Source organism: Crocodylus siamensis, chromosome 1 (genome assembly GCF_052110815.1).
Source record: "Crocodylus siamensis isolate JL-2025a chromosome 1, ASM5211081v1, whole genome shotgun sequence".
Taxonomy (NCBI): domain Eukaryota; kingdom Metazoa; phylum Chordata; order Crocodylia; family Crocodylidae; genus Crocodylus; species Crocodylus siamensis.
The window spans coordinates 299,887,487-299,902,775 of record NC_143395.1 but is presented as its reverse complement, the minus strand read 5'-3'; positions in this window follow the sequence as shown (position 1 = coordinate 299,902,775).

Sequence of the window (15,289 nt, the reverse complement as noted above, 5' to 3'; positions counted from 1 at the left end):
ATGTGCAACTTTCCTCCTCTATGGGTCACCAATCTCTGAGAAAAAAAAAAAAAAAAAGATTATTCAGTTGCTTTAAGCAACCCAATGAAAATGTCTTACGCAGTAAACATAGAGATACCTCTGAGGTGCAGGACAAAGTATCAGTTAAAATTTTAGTGAGGTAATGGCATCTCAATGATTCAAGTACTCTAGTCTCATCTAGTACCATCTGAGAAAGAGGAAGCTGAGACCAGTGAATGTGTGTCAATTGTTGAAGCAGCTTCATCAGCAACTTAACTTCTTTGGGGCTCAACAAAAATGATCAGAAAATCTCTAATGCATGCCTTGGTCTCATTCTGAGAACAATTTGCATACTGTTCTTATTTTGAGAACAGTAATATTCTCTTCTCGCTGGTGTCTAGATTTGGAAGATTCACAATACCTTTCCTGCAGTCAGAGTTTAAGAGGCAAAGTCCACTCCACTATTTAACCAACCTACCTCCCATCTCAGAGAAGGACCATATACACTGGGATACAGAGTTCAGCCTTCCTTTTGCTTGCTCATTTAGTTATTCTTTCATCTGTGGGCACCCAGTGGCCCAGCTTCCACAAAAGGTCAAGATACAATAGTTGTTTCTGCCTTAAGAATGAGTGACTACATTAAGATCAAGCCAATGTTATTTCAGGATTATATTAGAGATTGGAGCTCAGCTGTCACTAATGAACAGTAATTTAACTTCACAGCTGAGACTGTACTTTAAGAAGGCCCTCTTAAGGGTGCAGGAGCAAGCTATCCCAACGTGATAGAAGATCTCGAAATGCAACAGCAGGAGACCAGCCTGGCTAGATAGCAATCCCTTCAAGGAGCTGAAACTCAAAAGAAATCCTATACAGAGTGAAAGCTTGGTCATAGTACTAAGGAAGAGTATAAGAGTATCATATGGGCATGCAGGGAGAAAATTAGGAAGGACAAGGCACAATTTGAGATGCAATCGCCAAGGGACATAAAAGGCAATAAAATGGGATTCTACAAGTATATCAAAAGTAACAGGAAGACCAGAGAAACCATAGGTCTCTTACAGAAGGCAGAAGGCAATCTAGTTATGGTTAAGTCAAGGAAGGCTGATGTTATTTGATTGGGGTTTTTTTAAATTCAGTTTTCAAAACAGGGGTAGCTATCAGATGACAAATGCAGTTGGCAGCAAAGACAGGGAAGGAGGCAAACAGCCTAGAGTAATTTCAGAATAGGTTAGGAATTACTTAGAGAAGCTAGATGCTTTCCAGTTGGCAGGGCTGAATGCAATGCATCCTAGGGTGCTGAAGGAATTGGCCAAGGTAATTTCAGAGCCATTGGCTATCCTCTTTGAGAACTTGTAGAGGTTATATGGCAAAGGGAAAATATAGGGCCCATCTTTAAGAAAGAGAAAAAGAAGGATCCAGGGGAAGATAAATCAGTCATCTGGCCTTGATGCCTGGAAAGATTATGAAGCAGGTCCTCAAAGAATCCATTGTGAAGCACATGGAGAAGAGCAAGGAGATCAGAAACTGTTCACATGGTTTCACCAAGAGCAAGTCATGCCAACCTGATTTCCTTCTGGGACCAGCTGACAGGCTCTGTGGATGGGGAGAGAGCAGTGGATGCGATATACCTTGACTTTAGTATGGCTTTTAACACTGTCTCTTATGACGTTCTCATTAATAAGATAAGGACATATGGACTAAATGAAGTCCTGTAACTGGTTGATCATCATACAAAATGAGTAGTCTCAATGGCTCAATGTCTATTTGGATAGAGTTATCAAGTGGGTTTTTCCAAGGGTTTGTCCTGGGTCCCATATTGTTTAATATCTTCATTAATTATTTGGATGATGGGATTGAGTATACACTTAGCAAATTTGGGTGGAGTTGCACACACTCGAGGGAGTAGGGCTAAGATCTAACATGGCCAGAATAAAATGGTCTGCACTTAATTGGACGAGATTCAACAAGGACAAGTGCAAAGTCTCGCACTTGAGTAAGAGTCATTCCATACTCAGATACAGACTGGGGAAAGATTGGCTAGAATACAATAATGCAGAGAATGACCTGGAGGTTACAGAAGACTATAAACTGATTATGAACCAGCAGTGTGTTATTCTTGGGGGGGAAAAAAAGGAACAGTATACTCGGTTGTATCACTTCCAAATCTGAGGACATGATTCTTCTGCTGTATTCAGCTCTGGTGAGACCTCACCTGGAATACTGTGTCTACTTTTGGGTCTGTAGCAGCACGGGGTCCTAGGGGTGGCCGTGATCTCCCCTAGTGGCCCCTACCATGCCAAGCTGGTGTTAAAGCACCCTCACAATCTCACCTGCCACATCTTTGATGTTAACAATGTATAAGGGAGGCTTCCCTTAGTCCTCTCTGGCACGGTGCTCTGATGTATCTCAGTCTTTGTTCTATCTTGGGTGACTCGGTGCACCGCAGCCTTATGGGCTATGAGTGGCTCCAACCACCCCTGTACCACACCCGAAGCCTCGCAGATGTACCAGACATTGTTTGGTCAACTTCACTCTCCTGCACCCCACCGGCGCTTCTGGCTTGCCTCGCAACCGTGCTCCCTGGCATTCGTCAATCTCTGTCCCCCGTTCTGGGGTTTCTCGCTGCCCCCTTGCTCTGGGGCTGGGGTTGATGCACCCCTGAATGTTGTGCCCTCTCTGGCACTGGGGTCCCCATGCTACCATGGAGCCCCTATGAGGCCTCCTCCAACCCCTAATAGTCTCACCCAGTCCTCCGGTGTAACAACAACAACAAACGATAACACAAGCCCCTGGGCTATAACACAAAATTAAACCTCCTGGCTAAACATTCTCCAAACCACTCCACATCTCTCACCTGTGTAACCAGCGGCTTATACATCCAGGCCTTTTTCTCTTTCCTACATCCAGGGCCAATCTCTTTCCCTTAGTCAGGCAGTACTCCTCCTTCCTGGCTGGTAGCAGAGAGAGAGAGCGAGAGAGCACTCACAGCTTCCAGCCTGGGTCTTATAGTGGTCAGCCTTGCCCCTTCTGGTCAGCTGACTCACCAGGTGTGGGCCCTTAGCGCCTCCTGGTTGCCCCTAGCAACCAAAACCTGAGCCCATACCGCTGCTCTTCAGGTAGCAGGCACCTTAGTGCCCTGCTACAGGGCCCCACACCTCAAGAAGGATGTGGATGATTTGGAAAGAATCCAGAGCAGAGTGTGAGTGGGTGCATGTTCCTAGCTCTGCCTCCCTCAGTACTCCCCTGCCACGACTTGGATTGAAAGGAAATGAGGGAGGTATTAGTGTTCTTTTGATGCTAGTGACCAATAAACACCACCCCAATAGTACATGCTCATAGTGCTGGTTTATTTCCCAAAGTGAAGTTGCACAGTAGCAGGTTTAATCAGGGATGATCCTGCCTTGAGCAAGGGGCTGGACTAGATGACCTTGTGAGGTTCCCTTCCATCCTTACTTTCCTGTGATTCTTGTAGCAGGGTGGCCTCGCCCCTTAAGAGAAGGCAGCTAGTTAGACTGAAGGCCTGCAGCTCTGGGAATAAAGAGGTTAAAGAGGGTGTGGATTACTGGACAACAAAAACCACAGCAAGCAGAGTCAGTGGGAGAGATGAAGCACCAAAGAAGGAGACCAGAGGAGGAGACCTCTGGGCTGTGAGGAAGATAACAAGCCTAGAAAAGGAATTCTGATGCTACAGCCGACCCATCCCAGGGTCCAATACACTAAAGCTTTGATTTATTTACTTCATCTGATGAAAGATTACATGTAATGGAGGCAGTTTAGGCAGTGCTCCAGACAGCAAAGGTTAGTAGGTTGAAATACTGAAAACTACTGATGCTAGCTGAGAGATGCTTGGAGAAGAGATAAAATCCTAGCTGAAAAAGCCCTGAGGAAGCAACTTGCTACAATCCTATGATGCCATCTATGAAGTAAGGCTAAACATGTGAAGATGGGTTTGTTTTAAATTTAATTTTCTAAAAACAAAGTTTCAACTTAAAGGCTTTGTAATAAATTTTTAGTAGTAATGGTTTCGCTGTGAGTTTATACTCTGTGACCACTGCAGTGTTCATTATTACTCCCAACTTTATCTCTCTGTGTCACCATGCCATGTCCTTTTGCACAACTGTTTCCTTTAAATTTTTATACCAGATCCAAAGGAAACTAAATCCATGGTATATGGGATGACCTGGAAGAGTGAAAATTCCATGTGCTAGTCTTTGGTCTGTGATTCTCGCTTATGAAAGAAGCAGATTATCAACACAAACATTTCATTGTTACTACATATAATTTACTAGTATTAAGGTCAAAATTTTTTTTACCACACAGCTGTAAAACCAAAGCATTAAACCTACAAGCCAAGAACTAAGTTAAATGATAAGGGATATGTATTTGTAAAATAAGGGGTCAGCAGTCCTGGGCAACATTTTCATGAGAACACAAACCATCTCCTCCCACTTGGTGCATTGAAGAGGTTGCTAGGACTCTTTCAGCATGTTTTCTCTGGACCCTTGCTCATGTTCTATTTAGTAGGTGTCTAATAAATCTTTCAGTGATGGGCTGAGGTCTAGATCCTCAAAACTATTTAGTACCTAACTCCCACTGAAATCAATCAATCCATTACTTAGAGTTGGGTGACTAAATACTTTGGCACTTAAGCGCTTTCTCACTTCTTCCACTTGAGCACATGGTTACCACTCAGTTAGCAGAGTCTGTTCCATGCTTTGCCATATTAAACAATGTTTCTCCCCTTTCCCCATGGCTTTCTTGAGCACCAGTTTCTTTGTAGAAAAAGGAGAAGTAGTAAAGTCAGCTAAGGGGGAATGATACAATGTTGGCTCGTTTCCCCCCTGCACAACAAGGGGGGATGCTAAATATTGAAAGCAAAAATTGTTCACTATCCTGCTTCCATTTACAAAGTCTGAGAGCAGCATCAGAGATACTGAAACTGTCTGACTGTGAATCCAGAAGGACAAACATTTGAAATCAAAATGCAAGAACTTGTTTATAATTTTAGATGAAAGTTTAAATTTGGAATAAATTAATGCTGTGTTTCCTAGCTAAATTCCCTGTTTCTCTATGGTGGATTGCCAAACAGAATTTTCAAGCCCTCCTTATATTTATTTTACTGCTCTTTTTAGCATCCAGTGTAACGACATAGAATATTATCCTATCCAACTGGTTGAGAGGAGGTTAAGATAGTCCTTACATTGAAGCTATATTCCTTTAAAAAAGGATCTGAATAAACATGAGACATCATGACTTCTAGAGATATTTTAAAATGGTGTAAAATATAAATGAATGTCACTTTTTTTGGTTAATTAGACATAATCTGAGACTGTCTAAAACCTAGAAAAAGAGATTTTTTTTCCTATTTAGGATGCTAAAATAGTGATTAAATTGGGCTGCGTATTTAGAAGTATTAAATTTATTTCATTTGAACAACTGTCAGAAAAACACGATATCCCACGCTTCCACTTTTTCCGCTATTTGCCAATTTGTAATTACAGTATGTAAATACACAGCAGAATGGGTCTTTGGTTAATCAAATTGATTTAATTGCTGAATCCCCGCAGATGAATGTGAATGGAGTCTTCTCTTTTCTCATTTTTTGTTGGCAAAACATAGCCACACACTTGATAAAAATTCCACCAGAAATCGGAATGGGATTTGAATAACCCTGTTAGAGGAACATTGGTAGGACACCTGAAGTCAGGTTAAAAGAAGTTTAACAATGCAGCTAATTCCCTATAATTTTATACAGAGGAGTTATACATTATTATGCACCCCAGAGATATCGAATTAATTAGATCCTTGTAGATAATCAATGCGTTTATGTCCATTTTCTTTGGAGCCATTGCATAGATTTTAATATTCTGAATCCATTATTAAAATGATAGATACAGCAATCAAAGAAAAGTTACCCAGAGTTTTCTAGATATGCTTATTAATTTGGTATGTCAATTTAAAATGGAATGTGCTTGAGGTTTTACTGTTGATAACATTTTTAGCACTATACACTAGAATCACAGTATTAAGCTGATTGTTTTTTGTGGCTCAACAAGGAAAATTACAGACCAAGAGACATAGACTATGAAACCCTGAAGATGTCCTTAAGAAAATAAAAACAGATTTCTTTGTTTTGTGACTTTATGAGCTAGTTGAAAGTTTTAATACCTTTTAAAATGAGCTTTTGTGAGGGTAAGAGGTAAAATGAAAGAAAATTATTTTTTAACAAATAATTTCAGTAGAAGATGGGGGCCACCTTTTACGTGAAATAGCACTACACTTGCAGATTGGCTTAATCAATTATAGTTTGGATACGAACGTGGTTTTTTGTTATGATTATTGTTTCAGATATATATTTATTGGTGTGTGTGGCAGTAGAGGTTCTGTATCCTTTTCTGTCACCTTCATCAGAGAGTAAGGACTCTCCAGTGGCTAGCGTGTATTTTAGACAATGACCATTTAATGTAAAATACATAAACAGTCCTTGGAGCAAGGACAGGAACTCAAGTCTTCTCAGCTGAGTGCCCTAATCACTAGGCTAAAGATTCATGCTCATTTTCTCTCCCTCTCTCTCTGGTCCTATGAATCTTTAATTCTTTTTTAATGCAAAAGGGAACAGCTTCAACATGAGGGAGTGCAAGTGTTTCCACTCCAGTCTAGTCTATTCCCGATGGTTAATGTACTCTTTTAGGAGGTAGGAGATGTGATAGAAGATGGAATTAGTCCCACATCCTGGGTGAGTGTTCTAAGCATGATGATACTGTGTAAAATGAGAGGGGTAACAACCCCTTTTCTGTGTTTTTAAAGGTATTTGTCACCGCGTTTTGTGAAAATCCTGATCCTATAGATGTATTAGGCATATGCTGAGAATGTCACCCATATTTCTGGTCAGATCCAAATCAAACTCATAAGCATCTCTACTTAAGTGCTGCAATACAAAAAATGGGTATCTTGTCTCAGATGGGCATTCATAGAGACCAGGCCTATGTGCATAGGCTCCCTGCATTGGGAGCCAATGTAAAGGATCAGGCCCCTCAGAGTAGCAAACTAGAGTACTCTGCTTAAGCATTGAGCAGGGACACACTTAGGGTGCATGCAGACGTTCAGGAATGTCGGGGGAGGATAAATCAAGTTAAAAATGGGCACCTGATCTAAGGTAAGTTGGGATTGGGGTAGACTAGCAGAGAGGTTTTGTGGGGATTGTGGTGGCATGCAGACTCCAGGGAGAGTCAGAGGGATCAGGGAGGTAGGGGGGTCCAAGAGGTTTTGGTGGGACAGGGGGGCTAGTGGGGTCTGTGGAGGGGTTTGGGAGGATGTCTCTCTCTCCCATGTCTTGGTACCAGGGGCTATTTTTATCTCCCCACCCCAAATGAAAAACCGTTTCCTGGCAAACCAACCTCCTCCATCTCATCCACACCTCCCCCCATCCCAGCTTACTTTCTCAGCTCCTAGTACTGGTGAACCCTAGTAAAACCAGCACCTAGAGTGGCTTTTAGGAGGGGTTGGCAGAGCTGACTGGTGTGGGGAGTGTTGTCCGTATGGGGGTGGGCAAGCATTGGGAGGGTGCAAAAATAGCCTGGTGCTAGTAATCGGATAGGAAGAACACAGACCCCAGGCTGGGGCCAACAACTGGGCTTTTCCACTCCTGGGGCAGCACTTGGAACTATACAGAAGTTCAGGACAGTTAGATCAGTCGAAAATGACCAATCCAATCTAAGTTAGACTACCTCAGAGGAAGTCTAGATTCCATTGGCCATTTTGATCTAAAAATGCCCAACCCAATCTAAGTTATCTCTGCCTTTAAGGTATTCTAACTTAGATTGGGTTGGCCATTTTTAGACCTATCTAACTGTCCTGAAGTTCTGTACAGTTTGCACTTAGATTGACCTAACTAGGGATCTAAGTGTAAGGTCTGCACCTGGGTGAACTAAGTTAGATTGAGTGGCCATTTTAATGCAATCTAACCTCCCCAAATGTCTGTATGCACCCTTAGAATTACCCTGTAAAAAACCTATATCCCAACTCCTGACCATCTTCAGGGCATAGGCACTGGAGACAGGGCAGTACATAAGATGGCTCTGTTGACTCAAGAACCAGAGCACTAAGTGAACAGGTGTCTAACTGACATGTTGTGGTTCTGCCATTCAACTGTTGCACAATTGCTAAGTGTTTAGAGCACTTGGCTAATAAATAATAGACCTTACTTCCTCTGCCTGGGGGTATTCAAAGCCATATATGCTATGTCCCAGGAAGGTGAGGTTCTTTGACTGGATGTGATATCTTTTATTAGATCAACTAAGTAGTTGGAAGAACATTCTTAGCAAGCTTTTGGGCACAATCACCCTTCTTCAGGCATCGGAAGAGAGACACATAAGCAGTTTTCCAGCTGCTGCAATGGATCTTTTTGTGAGCTAGACATCTGAATTCTCCCTAAGTACTGCTTTGGCACTAAGCAGAATTGTTTGGATCTGGCCCTTGTTTCCTTGGGAGGAAAGAGGTGAGATGAACACCTACTTTCTGGATCCTGAGCAGGTTTAAGCATCAGCTAGGGACTGAGTTGCTCAGCCCTCTGAAGACAGAAGGTAGGGTAGAGATGTACCTTTAGGCCAGGTGCAGACTTTATACTTTTACTGGTATAAGTGATTGGAAACCAATCTAGACCCGTAACAGAACAGAAGCTTGGCACACACAGGCTGGTCTAAAAATGATGGAACCTCATCTAAGATTTGCACCCATTAAAGGGTAAATGTTTGTTCTGTTTGCTACCCATCTAAACTATACCACTTACAGACAACTGCACAACTTAGATCAATTCCACCTTGGACTTTTGAATATCTGTGCCAAGCCTTATAGACTAACTAAATAAGATATATAAAGAGACAGCCCAAGCTTTCGTGAACCAAAATCATGGACAAAACCAGAACATTAGATATTGGGGGATCCTTATGGTAAAAAATTGAAGCACCTATAAAGGTTAGACACCTTCAGAACTGGGCAGCAACAGAACTGGAGTATTCAGGATCACAATTTTGTTCTTAGGCACATGTATTCCATCTAAGTTCCAGACACCTACATCCTTTTTTGGATCCAGCAGTAAAGCACCTCTTTGTAGAACTAAACACAATTCTAAGTTATTAAAATTGTTAATACAAAATTAAATTTGCAAAGGTAAATGCTACTTACTACTTGACAAATAATGTCCTAACTATGGTGTATACTATCAGCACAAATGAAAACACTGACTTAAATCATCATAATGCACTTCCTTAAGATTCAGAATAAAACTGCTGTTTGGCTTCAATTCTAAACAACATAAAATCCTTTACATTGTTGTAGTGTTTGCTTCATCTGATAATCACATTTCTAGGTATTACTATACTCAATTAAAATGTTTTCTACTTGGCAAAAATGTGCTGCTGGTTTTTTGCTAAGACTAATGAACAACGTTTCATAAAGTCAGTTTGCGATCATGATAAAATTTTATACATTAAAACTTTATACTACCCTTACCAGTTATCATAATGAAATCAGCATATTGTGGAAGTGTTACGGGGAACGTCCTAATGCAAAGCACTTGCAGCTCATCAGGACCATGCCTACTACTTCTGGAGCAAAGTGCAAATTTAAGAAACAGGGAAAGGTAGATATATAAAGTTCTGAAACTTCTGCTCAGCTTTATGTAATACACGCTTCAAAAAAATAGAGTACATTAAAAAATGGGTGTATTGAAAGATGGCTACCTTATATACAGGGCTTTCATGTTTTTTGTATTACATATCCTCCATTCCACTAGCAAAGCTTTTCTTTAGAAGCAAGTTTTTATGGTGTCAAATTTTTTGTCTAAATCAAACACACACATACCATTAATGCGCCTTTTCAGGTAATATGGCAATTGTTTTGTTTATCTTTCTCTCTGTCCTTCTTACCTGTAGCACCCTCTGTTGCAATATACTTTCAGGTGGTGATTTATTACATGCATCCATGATCTTCATTCTTTACTTCTGTTTTTTATGCTTATTCTGTTTTTCGAATCTCTACCTCCTCTAACAGGTGCCAGCATTACATAGCACTAGCATCATCCTCCCATGTGTTTCTAGCATTGTCTTGGAGAATGTTGTAGCCCTGATGAGAATTACTCCATAAAGGGACTTAGTCTATAATGACAGGTTCTTGTTCTATAAAGAACACACAGAAATTACATTGGTATATTTTTGGTTTATAGGTACCTATTTCCAATGTCAATAAGTAGCACTGACAGGACAATACTTGAGACATGGCTGAGTGCTTCTGTTAAAATCTTTTCAATATTTTTTTACCTCATCTTCCAAACCAGCCCTTATCATTTGTCTGTTTTATATGCCAATTAAGTCCTACCAGGCACCAAGACTGTAAGCTAACTGGGGCAGATAATGTTTCTGATGTTACACCTAGTAATATGTAGCCTTCATTTAGATACTGGAGGACAATACAATAAATAATAAAAAGCTGGACTAATTTGGGGAGGGGAGCAATTGTCTTTCTTACATGACTTTGTGAGCACACACTTTATATCCTTCCCTGCAATTCCTATAACTTTATTAGCTTTACTGATTATTATGTGATGTTTTGATCTGTTCATTTTTTCTACCTTTGAGCCTCAATTGTCCAATAAATGTGGCAATGCAACATCTGCTAAGCTTCATCTACCAACAGTTCAGCCAAAGAATAAAGAACAGATTCCCTGAATCAACACAAATACAGACTTCATCCTGCTCATGAAACCACTGTGAGTGAAAGACCTGGTGGAGACATACTAAGTTCACGCTGGTCTTTCAGAGTAATTGCATGATTTATTTTACAAATACAAACTATGTTTCTTCTTCCTTTAGGCCTTTGCAGCACTGTTTCTTCCAAATGAGTTTTGTGGATGCAGAAAGCTAAAGTTACATTCTACTCTTCTGTGGCTTGCCGTATAGTCTTCCTTAATAAACCATTCACTAAAGATGTGGACAAGTTTTATTTAACACTATAAATATTTCCTTTCTCTATTTGTATGTGTGCATGTGTGTGCCAAAAACAGATTTAGAATCAGAAACCACAAATCTGGCACAGCATAAAATTGTGCACCCATGATACTGTCATATAAAAATTACAAGATGTAGTTCATTTACATTTACAAAGCCTGAGCTGAAAGAAATATATACATTGTCTGTTCAACTTTGTTCTCAAAGCCCATTTGTAGCTTTTTGATTTCCTAGTATGCTAGTGGTATATCTTGTAAAATTTTCTCTCTGTTAATCTGCCAAGAACAGAGTTTGACTAAAGAACTTTTGAGCTATTGGCACTTTCCAAAATGTCAGTATTTTTTTAAACACATGAAAGCAGTTTCTATAGCCTCCAAGGATTCCATTTATTGGACCAGACTTAAACTGTATGGTTGGCTAAGGCCCCTTTGACTGAATAAGCAGGGCATAGAGGCCTTAATGGTATGTTTTTACAAGGCAGAGATACCTGAGCTAGCATTGCACCTGCTGGCTCTGGAACCAGAAGCAGTAGAGACACATTAGTACCAAGAACCATGAGCTCTGCCGAGTAGCAGGGCTTACTGTCTTGAGCTTAAACCTTCATTAAAATGGCTACTGCTGCTTCTGGTTCCAAAGCCACCTCAGACAAAGTTAGGTTGGGTGTCCCTAAGGGTGGAAACAGACATAATCTGATTTCCCATTTGTGCCACCTTAATTTTTAAGGTGCCACAAATGCAGATCAAAGAGACATCAATTCTTTTGCTGTATTACCTAAGAGGAAAATCAGTGGTTCAACAAAAAGTAGTAATAGGGCCTTGTTACATAGTAATTTGGGGCAGCTCCTGGAGCTCTTAAACCCTGGATTGTCCTCACATTAACATATTAAAGTGGTTTTAAGCACTCATTATGTCGTTCAAAGTTACACCTGTCCAGGGCAGGATTATCTCTGATCTGCACTACCCAGCTCCTGTTCCATTAAGGTGTGCCTACTCTCCCCAGATATACCACCCAAGATGAAGTCTTCTGGTATCCCAGGATCTGTCACATCCCAACCGATAGAGCAAGGATAGAAGCCTGTCCTGGCTCATCAGCCCTCCACTACAGCTACAGCTCCTAGTCCTTCCCTGCTCACCAAGCTTCTGGTGGCAAGTCACAGCTGTGCAGCTAAGAGATAGAGAAGATTTCTAGACATTGGCTAGGTTAAGTCATGCAGTTTTCTGTAAACAGCATAGTTTAGAGCGCTAGTGAACCCAACACATGTTCGCTAGGGCTGTGCAAACTTCAGTCTCTGATTTGATTTGGCTGAGATTCGGCCTAATTTGGAGACCAAATCTCCAAATCTGAATTGAATCAGAGGATGCTTTATTCTCTCTGAATTTAATCGGATCCTTCTGAATCAATTAGGAAAGATTCAAGAGATTTGGACATAGACTCAGCTTTAAATATTTTTTCTACATACCTCTAGGTAGCAGGTGGCTTGTGAATGCTGCAATGCTGGGGCACATGGAGTATCCCACAGGAGCACAGGGGGCTCCCCAGCACACTCAGCAGAAGACCCAGAAGTTGACTTCTGGTCCACTTTCAGGTCCACCGGGGACACACAGGGCTTCCCCACTTCCCGCAGTGCACCCCCCTGGCTCAGTGACTGGTGCCTTCTGGGTCAGGGGGGCACCCGGGGTACTGCCACAGCCAATTGCTGAGCCAGGGGGACATGGCCCCCCCATTCACTCCCTGGCAGACCCAGAAGTGGACTGGAAGTATTTCATCTTCAAGAGGGGGAGGAGAGAGTCCAGGAAACTAAAGACCAATCAGCCTGACCTCAATCCCAGGAAAAATCCTTGAAAAATTTCTCAAGGAGTCCATATGGTGGGACTCAACACATGACTGGGCAATGAATGTCAAGGGCTATAGGCTGTACAGGAGGGACAGGATAGGAAGGAAAGGTGGGGGCGTGGCACTCAACATTAAGGAGGAATACCCATCCTCATCAATTAACAAAGAATCAGAGGAAGGACACTCTGAAGTGCTTTGGGTTAGAATACAAGGCAGTCGAGGGGAAAGAGACTTAACGGTGGGGGTCTACTACAGACCTCCAAACCAAGGGGAAGAGCTCGAGCAGAAATTCTTAGGTCAGCTCACGGAGGTAGTGAAGTCTAAGGATGTGGTAGTCATGGGGGACCTGAACTTCCCGGACATCTGCTGGGAAGAGCCATCAGCCAGATCTGACCGCTCACGTAGGTTCTTAGCCAGAATGCAGGACTTCCATCTAACCCAGGAGGTGCACAGCCCCACCAGGGGAGATGCCTTGTTGGACCTAGTGCTGGCCGTGGAGATGACCTGGTGAGGGGGCTGCGGGTGCTCGACAACCTGGGTGACAGTGATCATCGCCTGCTGGAATTCACCATCCAGAGCAAGGTAGTAACGGCCTGCAGCAAGGAAGAAGCCCCAGATTTCAGAAGGACAAACTTCAATGAGCTAAGGAGAATAGTCAGGGAAGCACTGAGGTCCCAGAGGGGTGGGGAGCCAGGTGTCCAAGGAGAGTGGTCACTCCTTAAGGAGACAATCCTCCAAGCCCAAAGGGAGGTAATTCCAACACAGATCAAAGGGAGCAGGAGGGCACACAAACCCCCATGGCTCACCAAAAGCATCTGAGAATGTCTCCTACATAAAAAGGAGGTGTACATCCAATGGAAGGGACGGGCCATCACCAGGGATGGCTATATTGCAGTTGCTCAGAGATGCAGGGGGCCAGTCAGGAAGGCCAAGGCAGAGATGAAACTGGGACTAGCTTCCCAGATTAAGGGCAACAAGAAGTCCTTCTTTAAATACATAGGGGGTAAAAAGAAGGTTCCGGGTAATGTGGGGCCCCTGCAGGACATGTTAGGAAATTTGGTCATCACACCAGATGACAAAGCCAACATATTTAACGATTTCTTTGCCTCCATTTTCTTAAGCAGGGACTAGAACAGTCACCCCGCCACTACACCCCCCCCCCCGGCCCCAGGGGAGGCGCACCTAGGCCAAGGGTTAGTGAGGAACTAGTCAGGAAACTTCTGGAGGCACTGGACATATTCAAGACAGCTGGTCCAGACGATCTCCATCCTAGAGTACTAAAGGAATTGGCCGAGGTCATTGCAGGACCCCTGGCACGGTTTTACAAGCACTCAATGGTGCTCTGGTGTGATGCCAGAGGACTGGAAGAGGGCCAACGTGGTTCCCATCTTCAAAAAGGGGAAGAAGGAGGACCTGGGAAACTATAGGCCAGTTAGTCTTACCTCGATCCTGGGCAAGCTCTTTGAGAAAATTATTCTGGCACATATCCACAAGGAGCCAGGAGGGGAGGTCATGCTTAGGGGCAACCAACATGGGTTCATTAGTGACAGGTCCTGTCAGACCAACCTGGTGGTCTTCTATGATCAGATCACCAAATCATTAGATGCAGTGGTAGCAGTGGACATAGTCTTCCTGGACTTTAGGAAGGCCTTCGACGCTGTCTCTCACCCTATTCTCATTAAGAAAATGGGGGACTGTGGTGTCGACACCCACACAGTCAATTGGGTCACCAACTGGCTGGAGCGTCGCACCCAGAGAGTGGTGGTGGATGGGTCATTATCAGCCTGGAGGGATGTGGGCAATGGAGTTCCGCAGGGCTTGGTCCTCAGGCCCTCACTCTTCAACATCTTCATCAGTGACTTGGACGAAGGGGTAAAAAGCACCCTGTTCAAATTTGCCGATGACACTAAGATGTGGGGGGATGTGGGCACACTAGAAGGGAGAAATAGGCTACAATCAGACCTAGACAGGTTACAAGGGTGGGCGGACGAGAATAGGATGGGATTCAACACTGACAAGTGCAAAGTGATGCACCTGAAGAGGAGCAACCGGCACCATACCTGCAGGCTGGGGAACTCCCTTCTTGTCAGTACAGAAGCGGAAAAGGATCTAGGAGTCATCATTGACTCCAGGATGAACATAGGTCAGCAGTGTGGGGATGCAGTCAGGAAGGCCAACCACACCTTGTCATGAATCCACAGATTAATCTCAAGCAGGTGATACTCCCCCTCTATGCGGCACTGGTCAGGCTGCAGCTGGAGTACTGCATCCAGTTCTGGGCGCTGCACTTCAAGAGGGATGTGGACAACATGGAAAGGGTCCAGAGGAGGGCCACTCACATGATAGGGGGCAGCAGGGCAGGCCCTACGAAGAGAGGCTGAGGGACCTGAACCTGTTCAGCCTCCACAAGAGAAGGCTGAGGGGGGATCTAGTGGCCTGTTACAAACTAGTCA